At 36.0% G+C, this 19544-nt stretch overlaps 1 protein-coding gene across 2 annotated transcripts in view; it reads right to left on the bottom strand.

Annotated features, from left to right (window-relative positions):
* Positions 1 to 19277, bottom strand: part of CSRNP3 (cysteine and serine rich nuclear protein 3) — a 211980-nt gene extending 192703 nt beyond the window's left edge. Inside the window, exons 1-2 of one of the 2 annotated variants that reach the window (XM_063694953.1) lie at positions 19205 to 19277; positions 41 to 210 (exon numbers count right to left, since the gene is read on the bottom strand). The gene's annotated coding sequence lies outside the window, so the exon portion shown is untranslated. Of the gene's footprint in view, positions 1 to 40; positions 211 to 589; positions 1170 to 19204 lie in introns of those variants that run through there. The other variant, XM_055380248.2, reaches the window with a different exon arrangement.
* Between the last annotated feature and the right edge of the window lie 267 nt (positions 19278 to 19544).

Here is a 19544-nt window from a genome sequence, read left to right as displayed (position 1 = left end):
CAATTTAGAGCACAACTGAAACAGAGTTTTAGATACTCACTGGTAAAATCATTAAAACTGAACGATTGACACTATCAACACTCTCAGTACTGTCACAGCTGAAAACTTCATCATCTGATTCCTGCACTGAAGAGCAGGGTGAGGAGCCGTTGACTTCTTCAAACTTCCCCTTTAAAATTCCACTCATAGCTGCAACGCTGTCACATGTACCTGTAACAGGAACAGGAGCAATGAAGCATTGAAATATTTGGCTGCTGATTGCGTAGTCAAAGTCTCAAAGTCATTTGGGGGGGGCTGTAAATTTTTGAACCACATTATCATATCCATGCAGAAATTATTCTCCCCATAATGTTGGAAAGCATTGAAAACTATTCTACCCTAAGTCGTTATTTTCATTCTCATTCTGACAACAGTGTCTTATAAGAAAAAGTAAAAATTAAAAATACGAATATATTTGCTGCATAAGGAGATATGGCTTAACTGTTTTGAAATGTCAAAATGGGAGTCAAATGCACTTATTTGATTTGTTCTAGTAAATCGTGTGTTGTCATTGACAGAGCCAGAGTTCAGAACAAAATAGATCACTCACTTGCATTCTGTCATATCCAGAGCATACTGATTAGAGTATGTCTATCTTGCTTGGGATTTCTTTTTTCTCAGGTATAAAGGCATCTATTTTCCTGGGGCTCTTTGTCCATCAAAAATCAAATTGGTTGCTAGGAATGGCGATACCTGCAGAATTTAGATGTCTTATCATGTTTCCAGTCAGTTTAGCAGAGCTACAGGGAATACTTGAGTCCTATGTCAAGGAGATTGGCTGAATAGATTTTATACATGGTAAACCAGAGTCCTTAAATCTTTTGTTGAATAAAATATTAATTTAAATCTCTTCACTCTCTGTATTAACATGGTCAGTGAAAGCCAGTCATATGTAGCCTAATACATTTCTTAAAATTTGTTTACGTCAATTTAGATGAATCACTAAACCTGAGAGTAGTAATTTCTTCATAGCTATGTAGAGAGACAGTGAAGGTGATCATGGGTTGCAAACAAAAATTCCTACACTGGTAGGTAACCTCGATAAGTAAGTTGGGTCATATGTAATAGAACCATAGTCATCTTAGTCTTCTCTTTTGCCTACAGTTATTTGCAAGAAGGATACCAAGAAATATTTCACCTGAAGGAAAATGAAAGCATAAGTACAATAGTAAACGACCTCTTATTCAAGGAGACAATAGGTAGTAAGAAGTGTGACCTGTAGAGAGCCAGAGAAAGCATGCTCAGGCCAAAGGGTGAAGCTGCTACTTGGGTCCAGGTCATTTTGCTCTATGCTTTCCTTATTTAATCTCCTCTAACTCCGGCCAGTGCTCCATTCATATTCAGATTCTGCATTTTTCTTTCTCTTATTAGTTTTGTTTACAAAGTCAAAGGAGCAATTTTTAGACTGCACTGTAATTTAAATCCCAACTTGAACTGGCTCTACAAGACAGCAGAAGATTGGTTTGGATAGATAACTTGGAACGGTTAACAGACTAGGGAATCAAAACAGTCTCTTCCCCATCAGCTCAACACACTATCTGAAACCCTCTTGACTAGAGATGCATCAGTTTGGGGAACAAATTTATTTTACAAAAGACACCTGCACAATATATGATACCAAGGAGAGGTGACATCTTAAGCCATCAAATACCAGCACGGTGGTCCTATCTATAACTTTCTGGTAGTAAAAATCAAGTCTAACTGAAGTGACTTTTTTTTTTTAAATAAAGTAGCAAACTAGGGACTGACCACCCTCCTTGTGCCACTCATGGACATCATGCTCACCTTTGATTTTGATGCTAAAATTCCTTGGGGCATATTTATTCCAGGTCTTTCTGCTGACCGGCTTCCTCTGTTTCTTTATTTTCTGCGTCCTCATATCCCCAGCTTATAGATGGCTTTGGCTTCTAACAGACTTACCTCTACCTTATCGTATCATCATATTCTGTCGGCCTCTACGCTGAACACCAGTGACTCCTTTTTTTTTTTTTTTTTTTTAGGGAATTTGAGTATCATCCTTTGGTCATTTATGCTGTTCTATAGAAAAGAGATCTATTTGTCTGTCATTTGTTTAAGGGCCATTCATTATTCAGTAAACATCTACTGAGGTTTTATTATGTTTCAATGACTATTTTAGATGCTGGGGAGTGACAAAGAAGCAACATCGACAACAACTTTTGTTCTTTTTTTTTTTTTTTTTTTACTCTAATAGTGCTTACTTACTGGGTGTTATTAGGGAAAGGAGTAGACAAATAAGAAGAAGAAAATATAAATTAAATATATAAACATCATATGGAGATAAATACTATTGAGAAAAATAAGCCATTAAGTGATATGGTGACTATAGGGTTGACTGAGCAAGAACATTTAATTTTTAGTTGATCAGTGAACTAATGTCACTCCACCAAGAGGTAATAACATGGAGGAGGTGAGGGAACCAACAATTTGGGCTTCTTAGGGAAAAGCAGTCTAGGACAAAGGAATGGTGTGTGCCAAAGCCCAAGAGAGACACAGTGGGTGATAAGGTCAGACAGGTCTTCAGGGCTAGACTGTGTAGAGCCTTCAAGGACTTTGGCTATTTCTCTAAGTGAGATGAAAGCCACTACAGGTACTTAAAACTATAGAATTTAAGTAGTATAGTGCCAAGATCTAGCTTACATTTTAAAGGGACAACTCATTAGCTTGCTATTTCATCAGAAAACAGAGGGTCTACAATAAAGAAGGTAGAAGTGATGGGAAAAAGGAAAATCCTAGTAGGGAGGATTCAGTGGCTCCGATGAGCAGTTACAATCAGAAAACCTGACAAGTCACAGGGCTGAAGAGGTCAATAGTTCCTTTGGGGTGGGAGTTGGGGAATAAGAATTTAGAAAGAGGACAAAGTAGAGGGAAGGTTAAGGTATTTCCTAAAAGAATTTGGTTACTTAACTTCACCTAGGACCATCTCTGGTTTCTAGCTTTGTTAATTATTTGATGATGGCGGAGGCACCTTACCTACTAGATTTAAAATAAGAATCACCCAGATACCTTGTACCACTTGTGGTGCTACTGTGGCAAAATAACAACAAAAATGTAAGCTTTCTTTTATCACTCTAAAGAAATATTTCTTTTAATTCAATAGAGAAAAGGCAATATGTAGATTGTGATCATTCTCAAGAATTTATTTATTAATAGGAAGATGGAGGCATGGACTTAATAACTATTTTATCTACCATTCTCCCTAAAGTTATTTATTCAAAATTTTTGAAAGTCAAATCACCACTACCTGCTACAATAGGGACTATAGGACTCTGGCTCTGGGTTGACCCTGTTTGAAAGCCAAGTAGCCTGCACCTTAAAAACTCACTTGTAGACCTAACGTAACCTTTATTTGGTTAGAGACATGCTCATCTTGAAGTGATGTTTGACAGTTTTAGAAATATTGCAGGAAAGTTCTGAAAGACTGAAAGCTATTGTTTATTTTTTAAAATGTTGTTGTACCTTATGTTTATCAGTTATAGGAAACTATTTGGAAATTGTTGCACTATATAGGTGTTTAATTGATTTCTTTAATATAAAATCAATGTAAATAATTTCTGTCAAGGTGATATATTTGCTCACATTTATACTTCTATGCCTTGGAAGCTCTGAAGATACTTGCACAAAGTCATTAGACAAAGATTGAATTGTATGATTATGTATCTAAGCAAACACAAAAGTAAGGTGGAAAAAAATATTTTCCACCTTAGTTTCCGATAGACACAATATCTATCAGCACCTTGATCTTGGACTTCCATCCTCCAGAACTGTGAGAAATAAATTTCTGTTGTTTATAATTCTCCCAGTCTATGATATTTTGTTGTGGTAACCAGAACTGATTAAGACACAGAATAATCACAGTTTGAATTAAAATATTCAAAATGACAGTTTAGTAATTTTAAACAAAGCTTAGGAGACTCAGAAAGAGAAAGAAAGAGCGAGAGCAAGTGAGAGAGAGAGAGAGATTGAGTGAAAGAGAAAGGAATTGTTTTATTCTAGTTGGTTTTCACCAATCTAATTCTGTAGTACACTCTGGTTGAACTACCAAAATTGCGATGTTGTAATGATTCCATGGCAATAGAAGCAGGATCATACAGAGAAAGCTAAATTGTGAGAGAGAATAGGATGCTACTCCCTTTCAGATGTCTGCAGTAATAGGTGGGAAGGGAGGAAAACTACGGGAAAAGACAGTTATTATGAACATTCTTTATTGAGTTTGTCCCATCCACATAGTCAAGCAAAAGTGATCATAAACAATATTTTAAAAACACCCTATAATACAGAATGCTCTTTCTGACAGTACATGGCTGGAAGAAACTGTCAGCAAACAGAGGGAAGTACAGATGACTTGATTTATATTTTCTAGCACTGAAAAATTGTATTTGTTGTGTATGTTAGAAGTCAGAAGTTTCTCAATTATACTCCCAGATCCGCTCACAAGTCCTTTGTTGGTCCAAAAAGATGATACCTTATTAGGTTTTTAAAATAGATCTCCTGTAATCCCAGGACTTTGGGAGGCCTAGGCAGGTGGATCACTGGAGGCCAGGAGTTTGAGACCAGCCTGGCCAACACAGTGAAACCCCATCTCTACTAAAAATACAAAAATTAGCCGAATGTGGTGGTGCATGCCTGTAACACCAGCTACTTGGGAGGCTGAGGCATAAGAAAAATTGCTTGAACCTGGGAGGTGGAGGCTGCAGTGAGCCAAGATAGCCTGGGTGACAGTGGGACTCTGTCTCAAAAATAATAAAATAAAATAAAATAGCTCTAATGGGAATTGTTGCATTATTACTGATTCCGTATACAATAATTCATTTTGAGACATATATAAAAGACAATTTTCTTACTAGCATTCCTAAGATAAGAATTGTTACAATTGCTATATTCATTCAATAGAATGCTATGGTCTGAATATTTATTCAATAGAATGCTATGGTCTGAATATTTATTCAGTAGAACGCTAGGGTCTCCCTAAAATTCATACGTTGAAATTCTAACCCCCAAGGTGGTGTTATTAGGGGCTGGAGCTTTGGGGACATAAGTAAGTCATGAAGGCGGATTAGTGCCCTTATAAGGGACCCCAGAAGAGATCCCTTGCCTTCCTGCCACATGAGGTTACAGCAAAAACATGGCTGTCTAGAAAACAGTCCCTCACCAGACACGGTATCTATCAGCACCTTGATCTTGGACTTCCATCCTCCAGAAATGTGGGAAATAAATTTCTGTGGTTTATAATTCTCCCAGTCTATGATATTTTGTTGTGGTAACCAGAACTGATTAAGACATAGAATAATCACAGTTTGAAATAAAATATTCAAAATGACAGTTTAGTCATTTTATACAAACCTAGAGACTTAAAAGAATATAAGGAGATTATTAGCATTTAAAAGTAATGGTAGAAAATTGTAAGTTATTAATTTTTATGCTATTGTTACAAGAAACAACTGTATTAGCTACTGACTCAGGACAGATCACTTACAGAATACAAAGGTAAAAATCTAAAATCTCCATTTTGAAGGAAGAACTACAATGAATGTTGACTACATTGACTTTTCCACAAATATAAGTTATTTTTCTAAAAATCAGATGGTTTAGAGCTTAGATGGATCCCCTGCAACGGCCTTAAATGTGTGTTGTTACCAGGCAAGTTTTGCAGACTACTACATCCAATGGTTGAGATTTTATGATTATGGACAAGGGCACCTGAACGCCCTGCCCAGAGCCTAGGTATACTGAATAGCAAACCTCCACAACTGTATTATATATTTTTATATATACATTATTTATTTATATCTATATTTTTATATACATATATATACATACACACACACACACATATACGTATGTTCTCTCTCCCTCTCCTGCCACTGCAAGGACACTTAATAAATAGCTTGGATATAATCATGGGCTTAGGTTGATTACAGGAGGTTAACTGGCAAAACCTAGAACAAGAATGGGGACAGATTCTTGAAGGTAAAGATGGATGCAGAATAAAAGTGAATGTAGATTGAACAGTCCTGGGAATATAAGGTTAAAGTATATTTGGAGACACGGGAGAAAAATTCTGAGAGGCTGGAGGGAAACTCCTAAATGAGAACATTGATTTTTATCAATTTACTCATAGACAAGCAAGAGGTGGAAGAAACCAGCCTGGGTTGTAAGGTCTATGGGTAGACGATAGTTTCAAAAACTAGGAATTTTGGTATATCTCCCTTTGGGTTGAAAGGCGAATGGGAAGAATTGCTTCAATCTGAATTTGTGGTGATATCTGTATCCCTCAGGTAAAAGCACATCTGTTGACTGGGCATGGTGGCTCACACCTGTAATCCTAGCATTTTGGGAGGCCAAGGCGGGCAGATCACCTGAGGTCACGAGTTTGAGACCAGCCTGGACAACATGGTGAAACCTGGTCTCTACAAAAAATACAAAAACTGGCCCAGCGTAGTGGGGCGTGCCTGTAGTCCCAGCTACTCAGGAGGCTGAGGCACAAGAATCGCTTGGACTCAGGAGGTGGAGGTTGCGGTGATTCAAGATCATTCCACTGCACTCCAGCCTGGGCAACAGAGCAAGGCTCCATCTCAAGGGGAAAAAAAAAAAAAAGCACATCTCTTAAATTTAAGATCTGAGAGGCTAGAGCTTCAAAACCCAGTTTCACCATTTAGGAAATGGTGAATCCTGAATAGGATCTCTTGAGCAAGTTATGTAATTTCTCTCAGTCTCAGTTTTCTTACCCGTCAAATGGGGCTAATAGTAGCTATTTTATTTTATTTTTTTCTTCTATTTTTATTTTAGGTTCAGGGAGTACATGTGCAGGTTTGTTGCATGTGTAAATTGTGTGTCGCGGGGGCTTGGTGTACGCATGGTCCCATCTCCAAGGTAGTGAGCATAGTACTCACTAGGTAGCCTTCCAGTCCACCTTCCCGCACTCTGTCTCCTCGAGCCCTCCCCAGTACCTATTGTTCCCGTCTTTGTGTCCATATGTGTTCAGTATTTAGCTCCCACTTAAAAGTGAGAACATGCGGTATTTGGTTTTCTGTCCCTGTGTTAGTTTGCTTAGGATAATGGCCTCCACGTAGCTATTTCATAATGCCAGAATGTGCGTTGTAGGTGTTCTAATTTCCATACTCCCTACCCCACTGGTACATATTTTGTATTCCAGGATGCCTTGTATTAGAGCTAAAAACAAAAATCATACTCTAAAATCTTGTCTGGGTGTGTAATCTAGCCAGTGTAGCATAAAGGAGAACTATAAATCAGGAATGAGGGCTCACACCACACCGTTTCTACTTTGAGGTACGAATGAATAGAGGCAGCACAGAGAACTAGGAAAGATGGTGCAAAGTCTTCCTGTTGAGGGTGCCCTGGCTCTTTTGGTGGGTGGGTGTGATCAGTTGGTGTCAGGGCATGTTGCCTCCCTTGTTAAGTGATCCTGTCTTGTCAAAGCCCACCCCACACTCCAGGAAAGAGGCTGGTGCTCCCTAAGTAGTCACCAGCAGTCTGGTTTGCACCGCAGTAATCTCAGGGGATTTGTCAGGGTATATTCCCTCCCTCATCAAGTGACCGTATCTTGCCAAGAGTCTACCTCACACTACAGGAAGAAGTGTGCATTGATTAACTCAGTATGTGCAATTTTATACCTGCAGTTTCTCCACTATTAACGTGAGCATATAACCTTCTCATTCAATATTTTCCAATACCATGTGCTTTTATTTAATTTTGGGTTTGTGTCTAATACATTGTATTTCTTTGAATAACTAGGCCATGATATTTAACCAAACCTCTAAAGGGACATGTTTGGTTTATTTTTAAGTATTTGTTATTATAAATCACAGTATAATTAGCATTTCCTTTTTTATTTAAATTTTTTTCATATTATTATAGACATAGGATCTCACTATGTTGTCCGGACTGGTTTTGAATTCCTGGGCTCAAGCAATCTTCCTGCCTCAGCCTCTCAAAGTGCGGAGATTACAGGTATGAGCCACTGCACCTAGCCAACATTATATTTTTATATACATATATAAAATATATATTATAATATATATTATACATATTATATATATATTATATATATATAAAATATATATACTTGTGCATATCTCTTATTATACCTTTAACGATGAATTCCTAGAAGTGGAAATATTGAGTATTCCATACACATTGCCAATTTGGTTCTGCCAGTAAGGTTCTGCCAATTTATATTTCTTTAAGGGTGCATTGGGATATTACTTCACTCTTGCCAATGCTGTGGCAAAAAATATTGCTATTTTTTAAAACTGTTTATGAATTTGTCAGCTACTCAAGATAATAATTATAGTCAACACACATATAGTGCTTACTATGTGCCAAGCACTGTTCTAGCACTTCATATACGTACTAGGTAGGATTCTAAAGTGGCCCTTAAGATTCCCTACCATGTAATGTGTACACCCTGTGCCCGTATAACCCTAGACATGTGAACACTGTGAGATACCACTCCTGCGATTGTGTTATGTCTATGTTGCTATGTTTATGTTACATAGCAAAAAGGATTTTGAACATGAATTAAAGACCCAAACCAGATAGGGAGATTATGCGGGTGGGCTTGACCTAATCACATGAGCCCTTGAAATCAAGGTCTAGAAGTCGGATACTAAGGATGAGAGGGATTCGATGAGAGAGAGATTCTCTGTGGCTGACGTGAAGTAGGAAAGGGTCACATGACAGCACATGTGTGCAGCTTCCAGGAGCTGAGAGCAGCCTTCAGCCAGCTGACAGGCAGCAGGAAACAGAAACCTCAGTTCTATCAGCCCAAGGAGCAGAATTCTGCCAAAAACAAGAATGGGCTTGGAAGTAGATTTTCCCCCAGAGTGACCAGATAAGAGTTCAGCCAAGTGACACCTTTATTCTGGCCTTGTGAGGCCCTGAACAAAGAACCTAGCCATACCATGCAGGACTATTTTTTTTTTTTTTTTTTGAGACTGGTCTCATCTCTCACCCAGGCTGGAGTGCAGTGGCATGACCATGACTCAGTGCAGCCTCAGCCTCATGGGTTCAAGTGATCCTCCTGCCTCAGCCTCCAAGTAGCTAGGACTATAGGCATGTACCACCATGCCTGACTAATTTTTTTGATTTTTAGTAGGAATGGGGTCTCACTATGTTGCCCAGGCTCATCTTGAACTCCTGAGCTCAAGCAAACCTCCCGCCTTGGCCTCCCAAAGTGCCTATGCAGGTCTTCTAACCTACAGTAATATAAGCTGATAAATAAATGTGGTTTTAAGTTGTTAAGTTTATGGGAATTTGTTACATGTTAATAGAAAATTAGTATAATATATATCAACTCATTTAATCTCCATAGCCATATAAGATAGGCATTATTATTAATAATACCATTTAGAGATTAAAAACTGAAGCATATGGGGGTTAGGTGATGAGGCCAAGGTCACACAGGTAGTTTTACAGCCAGAATTCAAACCCAGGCACTTGAAATCATAATTTTATCATCACGGACTTTCATGACTTTTGATATCTCACTGCTTGATATTGTTTTGTCTTGTTTTTGAATACTTAGAATTACATTTTTTCTCCCACATACTTTCTTTTTATTCTTAATGTGTTTCTGTGTGTGTATGTGTGTGCCTATGTTACTTAATTTTCCTTTTCCTGGTAAAATACACATAAATATTGTTTATAAACATTCATAATAGCTATAAAAAAGACATTTCATTTGTGATTTTTGGTATGTTTCAGTTATCTTTACAGAAAAAGTAGGTTATGAACACTCTATAGCTAGGTGCTTTCACAGGGTTTAACGAGAATTTTTGGGGATATTTTTCATATTGTCCATAATGTCCTGTTTATCTTTAGTTAATAAATAGCTTCACTTTTGGATAAACAGATGATAATAATGTTCTTGAGTTTTTACTTGGTGTTAGAAACTAAATTCTGTGAACATGTTATCTTGTTTGCCCTTACAGTGATTCTGAATTAAGCATTATGCTTCCCTTTTTATCATGGAGCAACATGAAGCTTAGGATGGAAGTAACCTACATACACTGACAAAGGCAATTAAGTAACTGAGCTGGAATTAAAACTCACCTTGCCTGACTCCATAGACTGTGCTCTTTAAGGTCATGCTACACCCCTTCTATATAAAACTTGGCATAGGTTTCCTACTCAATTTCTTAATAGACTGTGAGCAACTGAAGAATGGGATCTTATTTAAAGATTCAAGAAATGTTCAATAAATAACCAGGTACTTTTGAAGAAAAGTAAGGTAAATAGAAGACAAGACATGAGAGAAAAGGAGTAGTTTCCAGATTTTCCTCATAGAGAAGAAGTTTAAACAAAATGGAATCATGCTTTTGGAAGTAAAACCTCTTTGGACAGCAAATATTTTTAAATATATGTACACGTGCTGCTTTTTTGAAGTTTAAAAGCACAACATGGGGGAGAGAAAAAGAGTGAAAATTAAAAAAAATTGAATATATTACTCTGATGAAGAATGAACACATATGTAATTGAATAATTTTGGAAGTGTTTTTGTATTAGAAACATTGGAGCTATTTTTATAGTTTGAAAATTATAAAATGTAGACCATGTTTCAGCCTTTGAGTTAGAGGCTCTTTAATAACACAGTAGATATACATCTGTCTTAAAAATGCTTAGTGTAGCATGCATATACAAAATACAATCTGCAAGATTTTAGTAGGAGACTTTTGTGTTGGGAAGGGGTCTATGATGAAGGAGGTCTAATAATGTCCTTTTTTTAACCTTTCTTTCGTTTCTTTCCTTTCCTTCCTTTCCCTCCCTCCCTCTCTTCTTCCTTCCTTCCTTCCTTCCTTTCTTTTCTTTGACAGGGTCTCACTCTGTCACCCAGGCTGGCGTGCCAAGAGGTGACCTCGGCTCACTGCAACCTCCACCTCACAAGTTCAAGCAATTCTCCTGCCTTGGCCTCCCAGGTAGCTGGGACTGAAGGCACTCACCAGCACGCCTGGCTAAATTTTGTATCTTTTGCAGTGATGGGGTTTCACCACGTTGGCCAGGCTAGTGTCAAATTCTTGGCCTCAAGTGATCCACCTGCCTTGGCCTCCCAAAGTGCTGGGATTACAGGTGTGAGCCACCATGCCTGGCCTACCAGCCTACAATTTTTTTTTTTTTTTTTTTTTGAGATGGAGTCTGGCTCTGTCGCCCAGGCTGGAGTGCAGTAGCATGATCTTGGCTGATTGTAACCTCCGCCTCCCAGGTTCAAGCAATTCTCCTGCCTCAGCCTCCTGAGTAGCTGGGATTACAGGTGCCCACGACCACACCTGGCTAATATATATATATATATTTGTATTATATATATATATATTTTATATATATATTTTATATATATATTTTATATATATATTATATATATTATATATATATTTTATATATATATAATATATATATAATATATATATTTGTATTTTTAGTAGGGACGAGATTTCACCATGTTGGTCAGGCTGGTCTCGAACTTATGACCTCATGTGATCTGCCTGCCTCGGCCTCCCAAAGTGCTGGGATTACAGGCATGAACCACTGCACCCGGCCTACAGTTTCTTAATATTACATACCCTTCGTTAAAAGTCTTAGTGTATGTTAGCATAGAAAAGACTTAACAGGAATGGATATTATTTAAATATCCTCTAAATTTCCTTAAATTTATTTAATCATAGAATATTTTTTATGAAATCTTCAATTATATTTCTGAGAACTATGCCCCAATTTTGAAAATGCTTGATATGAATATTTTGAAGGTCCTATCTTTGCTCTTCTTTAATAATTCTAGGATTTGTTTTCACAATTGCACTTTCTCATACAATACTAAATTTACCAGCTGATGCCCAGCAATTTAACTGTAGTTAATACGGAAAAAATAGAAAATCTAGCCAATCAAGAGGGATTTTTTTTCACCCACTAGCAAGCAATAATACTTAGGAAGTCATTACAAATACTGAGGATTATTTTGCTCCTTCCATTCTTGGCTTATAAACAGAAAAGCATGACTAGCAACAACAACGAAAAATTGCACACAATGGCTTACTATATGCCAAATTCTGCACAGAAAAGTCCTCTATGTACACCTGCCAATCTTCACAATACTACCCAGGTAGATAACTGAATTTTACAGATAAGAAAACTAAGGCTCAGATAGTTTAAGTAACTGGTCCAAATTTACACAGGCAATAAGAGGCTATGCCTGTTTGATTGCAAAGTCAATCAGTTAGGAAAGCCCATCAGTGATTATCCTGCACTACCTAAAGAATAGACAGATAAGCTAAAGTCACAGTACCCCATTAGCTCAAACGATGCATTTCTAGAAAGAGGCATGCTGCCTGCATGACTGAATCACACCTTTAAGGGGTATATATATACCACAGTATAGCTCCATGTAAATGAACACGTTTACAGTACATCGGTAAGCACTCCTTTTCCTTCAGTTTAAATTCATCAGGATATTTCATTTGTTATTCTTTTGGCTATTTTTACCTAGTTGTGGTGATATTTATATCAAAGGACTTCTACCAGTCCCATATTATCTGCTTACCTTTACCCTGAGGCATAGTAAACCCCAGTGACACACAGCAAGCAAGCATGCACACTTGTTTTCTTTGTAGCTTATTCAGCATTGTCACTTACCAGGCATTGCGGCTTAGAATTGTTCACCAGAACAGACCACAAATGGCAGAAAGTGAGCCCAGAGCAGCATAAAAATATTGCTGAACAATTTTAACTTTAATCAAATGTTGTTGAACAAATTTAACTCAAGAGAATGGGGATTCATTGACTAAGAGTGGATGTATGAGAGCACTCAGATTGGTTAAATATATACTACTATATTTTCTTACACAAACATTAATTAACACTTGTATTATATATTAATATAACAATTACAGTTAATTACATTAATTTACAATTAACCCATTGATTTAGTATATGATAATCTGTGTGTGTGTATCAGAAACCAAGCAGTATTATAATGAAACAGAGCAGGGAAGCATGAAACGGGAACTACGTGCAGATAAAATCCCGTTAATGTAGGAGAGCACAGATAGCGTTTGGACAATAAAAAGTCTGCAAGACAAAACCTTGCATGGCTTAATGACATTTAGGTGACATGGACATTGTCACATTGAATAGCATTAACAGAGAAGAACATGGAAGGAAGAGACCGTCTTAGAATGTAAGGAGTGTCTGCCATTGAGAGGATGTAAGAGGAGGCTAGATGACTATCTGACAAGACAATTTGCTTAATTATTCAGTCGGCAAAACAATCTGGGGGCACATACTGTGTATCAGGCATTGTATTAGGCATTGATGCAGAGATGAAGGAAACTCCTTGTCATCAAGAGCTATAATTTAGATAGTGAGCAAAAGGGTACTGAGAGATCACAAAGTGACTGTCATGACCACACACCAAGAAGCTCTGGCAGGGAGCACAGGACAGGCCCACGGCTTCTCTCCTTGGCCCTGCCTGTATGTTGTGGGAAGATCTCTGAAAATGGATTATAATGGCATCCCCAAGATCAGTTTTCCATTTAACACTCAGCTCTAGGTAAGTTCAGTGGGCAGCATGAGAGCAGCCCCTTGGGGCCCTTATTGATTTGGATGCACAGGGGGGCAAATCATTTAAAATTTTAAGTATGAGTTTCATGAGCAACGAGAAGGGAATTTTAATTAGACAGAACAAAGACGTCTTTTTTTTTTTTTTAAATCACTTTTGAAACCCTTTTCCAGAATCTTTCTGCTTTAAAATGCTGACACCATCACAACCAGTATTACCTGGGTAATGATTGATGACAAATATTGATTTTTCATGGCTAGCCTAACCTGAGGAGAGAAAAGCAAATGAAAATCTTTGTAAATACATTCAGGGCTCCTGTTTAGGAAACTATTTGTTTCATTATTAAATATATTGTGATATATCCACAACATGACAGCAACTAACTGTATCCACACTTGCTAAAATACAAAGCTGAAATGCATTTTGACCGTGACAGCAAACTAAAAAAGTCAAGGAGACTGTGATAGTAGGTCAAAGCCACTAGGCTCACTGGATATCAGGGGCAGGTCTGAAGTGGAGAGTTCTATGCAACTCTAAAATCCCTGTGTTGTTATGCATCAGAGACCATCTGGCCACACCACGCTTTTTCACCTCCATGCAAAGCCTTTCTACGTTCTGCTTTTCTTTCATCCAGTGTTTAATGCACTATATCTAATATTTAATACAAACACATAGTGTCTTGCTGTGTAATTTTGCATAAGCAAATACTTAGTTTCCCACTAAATATGATCATTGTCCTCTCTGTGCCTTAATTTTGTCATAGGTAAAATGAAGAATCCAGGAAGAAATTCTCTCTACACGGCGGTCCCATGTTTCTAGGGCAATAAAAGACTAAAATATGAAAAGGTAATACATGAATTAAATGAGTATTGGCCAAGGAATTTATAGTAAATATTGTTTAAAGACATAAACATTTGCATAAAAATTACTTTTGCCAGGCACAGTGGTATAAGCCTGCAATCCCCCAGCCACTTGGGAGGCTGCAGCAGAATAATCATTGGAGCCCAGGAGTTTGAGGTTGTAGTACACTATAATCTTGCCTGTGAATAGCCTGCTGCACTCAAGCCTGGCAACATAGAAAAGCCCTATCTCTAAAATATAAAATAAAATAAAATAAAACAATATGATAAAATAAAAAATATAAATTTAAAAACTACATTTGATAGTGTTGGTGATTTTTGTTTAAAATAATGTCATTTTTATGAATGTGCCCAAGTCAGGAGATAAGGAGAAATGTGTTGTGTGCACCACCCTTTGTGGTTTTGGAAAATAATGTATTAAGCTCTTGATCTAAGTAAAGTATAAGAGCTTATTGGAAATAAGTCACATGCATGCTTATCTACTTTTCAGGCCATGATATGAGATCATGAAGTTGATCTCGTATCAAAGTGATTTCCTTACTATACGTAATTCATAGAAATAGCACTGATATTTATCTAGATCGTTATAATCTTGAATTAAATACCTTACAAGTTATATTGAGTGTTTTCTCAGGGCATGCACATTCAACAGTTTTCAGCTCAAACAATTTAGGCCATTATAATAACTGAAATCTAAGCAATTGACAGAGAAATCAAATGATCTGCCCAACTGATTCATTGAGATATGTGAAATATCCAAATGTGACAATTAGCTTGATAAATCCATTCCCTGCTTCTTCATACAAAATCGTAATTAAAAAGCAATAATGCTGCTTTGAACCAACCCCCTTTTAATATCTGTATAAGCCCTGTGTTAAACCATCAGGTATTAAATATATTAGTCAAAAATAAATCTGATTAATAATACCTTTGAGTTGTGATGTACTATAGTACAAATGTTAATGTAATTTTTTTATTTGACTGGATTACTTTATGTATATAGCACAATTTGAACATTATGAAATCTGACCCAAGCTTTCTTATTCTCATGTCATTTCCATTTCTTGTAAATCCCACCCCTCCATTTCCAGCAATAAGAGGTTATTTGCCAAACTAGCATATTTCCATTACAGATGTAAAGTTGTCTACTTATATTATAGGGGAAGTAATTAAGTATTTTGTTTTCTTTAGTATATTTTGTGAGACTTTAAGAGGCCATGAAAACCCACCCACAATTCTGGCAAGCTACTTTTAGCAAAGAAAGAAGCATGAAGCAGTAAGTAGAAATGACTAACAAACTGTATTTTTAAATTATCTGTAGTTGAGAGTAAGCCTACGAAATGCATTGTCTTCAGGATCTTGACAAGCATTGATAATTTTGGTTGTGCCTTAAATACGGGTTGTCTACAGAGGTCACATAATCCATTTACTAGTCTATTTGATTTGTTGTTAGCTTGCTTTTTAATGTCATCAGTGTTTATGCTGAAAGTGCTGTCACTGGAGTGCTTTGCTCGTGCTAATTGATAAAAACAAAATACTTCCCAACATCTTAGCTTTTTTTGAAAATAACGTACTGACATGCCAAATTAATTTAACTTTAAATAATATGTTGGCTACATAGTAAATATTTTAACACGTAGTTTAAGCATGTGGTGCTTTATTTGCTACATTGCTAACATTGAATCTAATAGACTAAGGTTAACATTATGAAAATAAAGTATGATATGTCACAAATATTTAAATGAGTTGTAAAGAGAAAATAAGAGTTAGGAATCTCATCTGAATTATAACAAAAATAATAGGAAAGCTGTTAACAGCTTTACGATGATTTTTCCTCTTAACAAATAGCTGAGAGATTTGAAAAAAATGGTGTATGGGATGACAGTGCTGCCTTTGAAGCATGTAATTTTATAATAAAAATATTTTAAATTAAGGAATTGCCTAGGGTAGAATATGACGATAATTGTGATTTTTTTTTGTATAGAGAAAAGCTACATAAAAGTAATGTTTATTTTCAAAGAAAGCAAAAATGTTTCAAATAAAGCAAAAAGGATATATGTGCATTTACAGTGATTTATATTAAGTTTTAAATTAATTACCTTAACATTAACACAAATAGCTTTTAGGTTGTTGGAATGTGTAATTTTTCATACATATTAAATAGATTACAAAGGTAAGGAAATAACTGCATTAATGAAACATGGTTTGGACGTTAAGTTTAAAAAATTCTTATTCTAATGTCAAAATGTGTATTGAATGCTCCTCACTATCCATAGCCTGGACATATACCAAGCTTCTCTCTTTATGATTAAGGTGATTGATACATTAAAAAATACTTCTTAATTTATTGTATTATTCATTATATTGCAAACCACTGCAAACATAAAGAGAAAAAGGAAAGAGTGTTGTGAAAAGAGGACAAAGCTGTATATAGTGAGCTCCATTAAAAACCTACATTTAAATCTTAAAAATGTTTGTACCAAAGGAAAAAAAAAATGGTGATGCCTTCCCATTTCTCACTGAAAGCCTTACATGGTTTTCATTTGCCTTGTTTCATCCTTCACTTGGACAGTAACCTCTTAACTGTTTTCTTTCATGCTTTTTTTTCTCTCTTGTCTCCACTCCAGCACACATTCTCTCTCTCTCTCTCTATCTCTTCCTGTGGACTCTGCAGTAAAAGCTACCCCAGTTGTCTCATTTTTATAAGACTTGCAGACGTCTGCCAGTGGCTGATAGGAAATGCTGATTGAGAAAGGGTTTATCTACTTTTCATCCAAAATATGTGAACCATTAAGGAAATTATAAAAAGCAGCAACAATATACTCTGGTTTTATTCAGTCCTCTCCCTTAGTGATTATTAAAAGGGTGATATTTTTAGCCAAAGAAAGCAAAATGCATCTGCAGCAGCTGGTTTCCAAGGAAACAGAATAATTTAAAACCATGTGGAACTCTGCTCTCTAATTTTCATCAATTCCCCTTCATTCCTGGAGGTAGCTTTACTCAGAATTTATAATTTCTAAAAAATATAGCTGCATTGATTTATTTCCTCTAATACATTTTAGGAGATGAATATCTGGTCTTATATATCACCTTGAATTTCAATATTGGGGTGAGGGGTGGATTAATTTCAACCATTGTTTTGCTTAAAAAAACAAAATCGGAAAGATCCATCAATAATTAGAAACATGCCAAAATTTCAGTATTATGTAATAACTTTTGAAATCCAGAAATAGTTCAAAATCAACCATACCAGAATATTTACTTGGTTCATTATGACACTTAACCATATAAACATGTTATTAACTATATTTAGTACATTTAGGAAATTTAAGGTAATTCTCAATTCATTTAGATAATTCATACTAATATTCAGCAATTTTCTCACTCATTTTAATTTTGCAAGAACTATTATATTTGTGTCTGTTTATTCAAAGACAAAATCTCTCTCAAAGTACAATAAATAAAAAAATTTGAAAAACAATAAACAAAAAGAAAAACAATAGCAAAAAATATTTAGAAATTATGTAGTCATTCCTATTAGTTTTGATTCATTCAAAAAGGTATTAAAATATGTAGGAACAAATTATTTACCTCATTGAAAGACTTTTATTTTATTATTATAATCAACAGGTATTAATTGATGGCCAGTGTACTGAAGTCAGTCATAATTCTTGAAAGTTCAATTTTAATGAGGTTCTACCACCGTTAAATGACCTGTATTTATGAATTAAAGTAAAGAATTAAGTGACTGGGAGTTCAGTTTTTTTGTATGTTTTTACTACAAGTGTGTTATTTATTCTACATACTTAGAACTTGTCCCTATTTTCCCTAAGGCAATATAAAGGACCATATTAGGAGACACAAGCACCTAGTAAAGTTGCTAAAAAAAAATTGCCTAGAGATATTATCAACAATATAAATGCTCTGATGGAATTCTTATCTAGATGTGTTTGACTGATAAACTACCAATGAAACATGACTGTTAAGATGCTATTTTTTACAGCAATGTTTAATCTTTCAAAATTAGGTTTCTGTGCTTTAAAATAAAAATGGCTCCATGTAAGTTAACAAGTAGAGACAAATCATTGTTTAATTATCACATAAGCTTAAAGTTTACTGAATAAAATAATGCAAATATTGAACGACATGAGATTTATCAAGAGGAGTAAGTTAAATAACAGGGCTTAAATGCACACAAATCATTCATTCTAAATTAATGCTAAAAGAGTCTACAACCTGCAAAAATAGTTTTCCTAAGCCTTTTACTGTATTGTCAATATTAAAAGCCATCACATGAAATTTTATACTGTATATTCACAGAAGGCTCCATTTTCTCAGGACCTGTGGAATTTACCGAGGTTTTCTCATCCTTCCTGCGATTCCTAGTAACAAGCTTGAATTAAACATTTTTAAAGAGACACATGATGATTCATTTTATCTATTAATTTTGCTTCAGTGACACTTGCATAGAAAGTTATTTAGGATAAGACATGCCTCTGGTGATTGTTTTGTTTTGTTTTTAATCAGCTAAGGATTTTGCAGAGAGAAAGAACAGCAAGCTCGTTGCAAAGCTTCCTCAAGTAATAAAAGGGACACACTTTCGGAAAATGTCCTCAGAATAATTTTCCTATTATAAAATTGTTTCCGTAAAAATTGAGAAGCATTCTCTTTTAAAGAAAAAAAGAATTCTCTTTTCTTTTTTTTTATTTTTTGCTCTTACCTGTAAATATGGTTTCTGTACTTCGGCTCCGTCAGAACACACTGAAGAGAGTACACTCCTCCCTCGTCTATCCATCAGGCGGCAGCCAACCAATAACAAAAGCCAGATCCTGGCATTCTCTAGCTCATGCTCCCTGCTTTGCTTCCATTCCTTGTTCCCTCCCACCTCCACTCTTTCAGAGGACGAATCCCTGCAGCTGGGAGAGAGGAAGCGAGTGGAGAAAAGAAATATGGAGAGAAAAGCAGAGATGCAAGATATTTCAAAAAATAGCTCCCAACTATGGAAAATGTCTGCAGATGACCTCAGCTGAAGTAAAAAGTCTTCCTTTGGATTTAGAAAA

This window comes from Gorilla gorilla, chromosome 11, assembly GCF_029281585.2.
Source record: "Gorilla gorilla gorilla isolate KB3781 chromosome 11, NHGRI_mGorGor1-v2.1_pri, whole genome shotgun sequence".
Lineage (NCBI taxonomy): Eukaryota > Metazoa > Chordata > Mammalia > Primates > Hominidae > Gorilla > Gorilla gorilla.
Note: the sequence above shows the minus strand (reverse complement) of the source record. Positions and strands in the feature narration are given on the sequence as shown.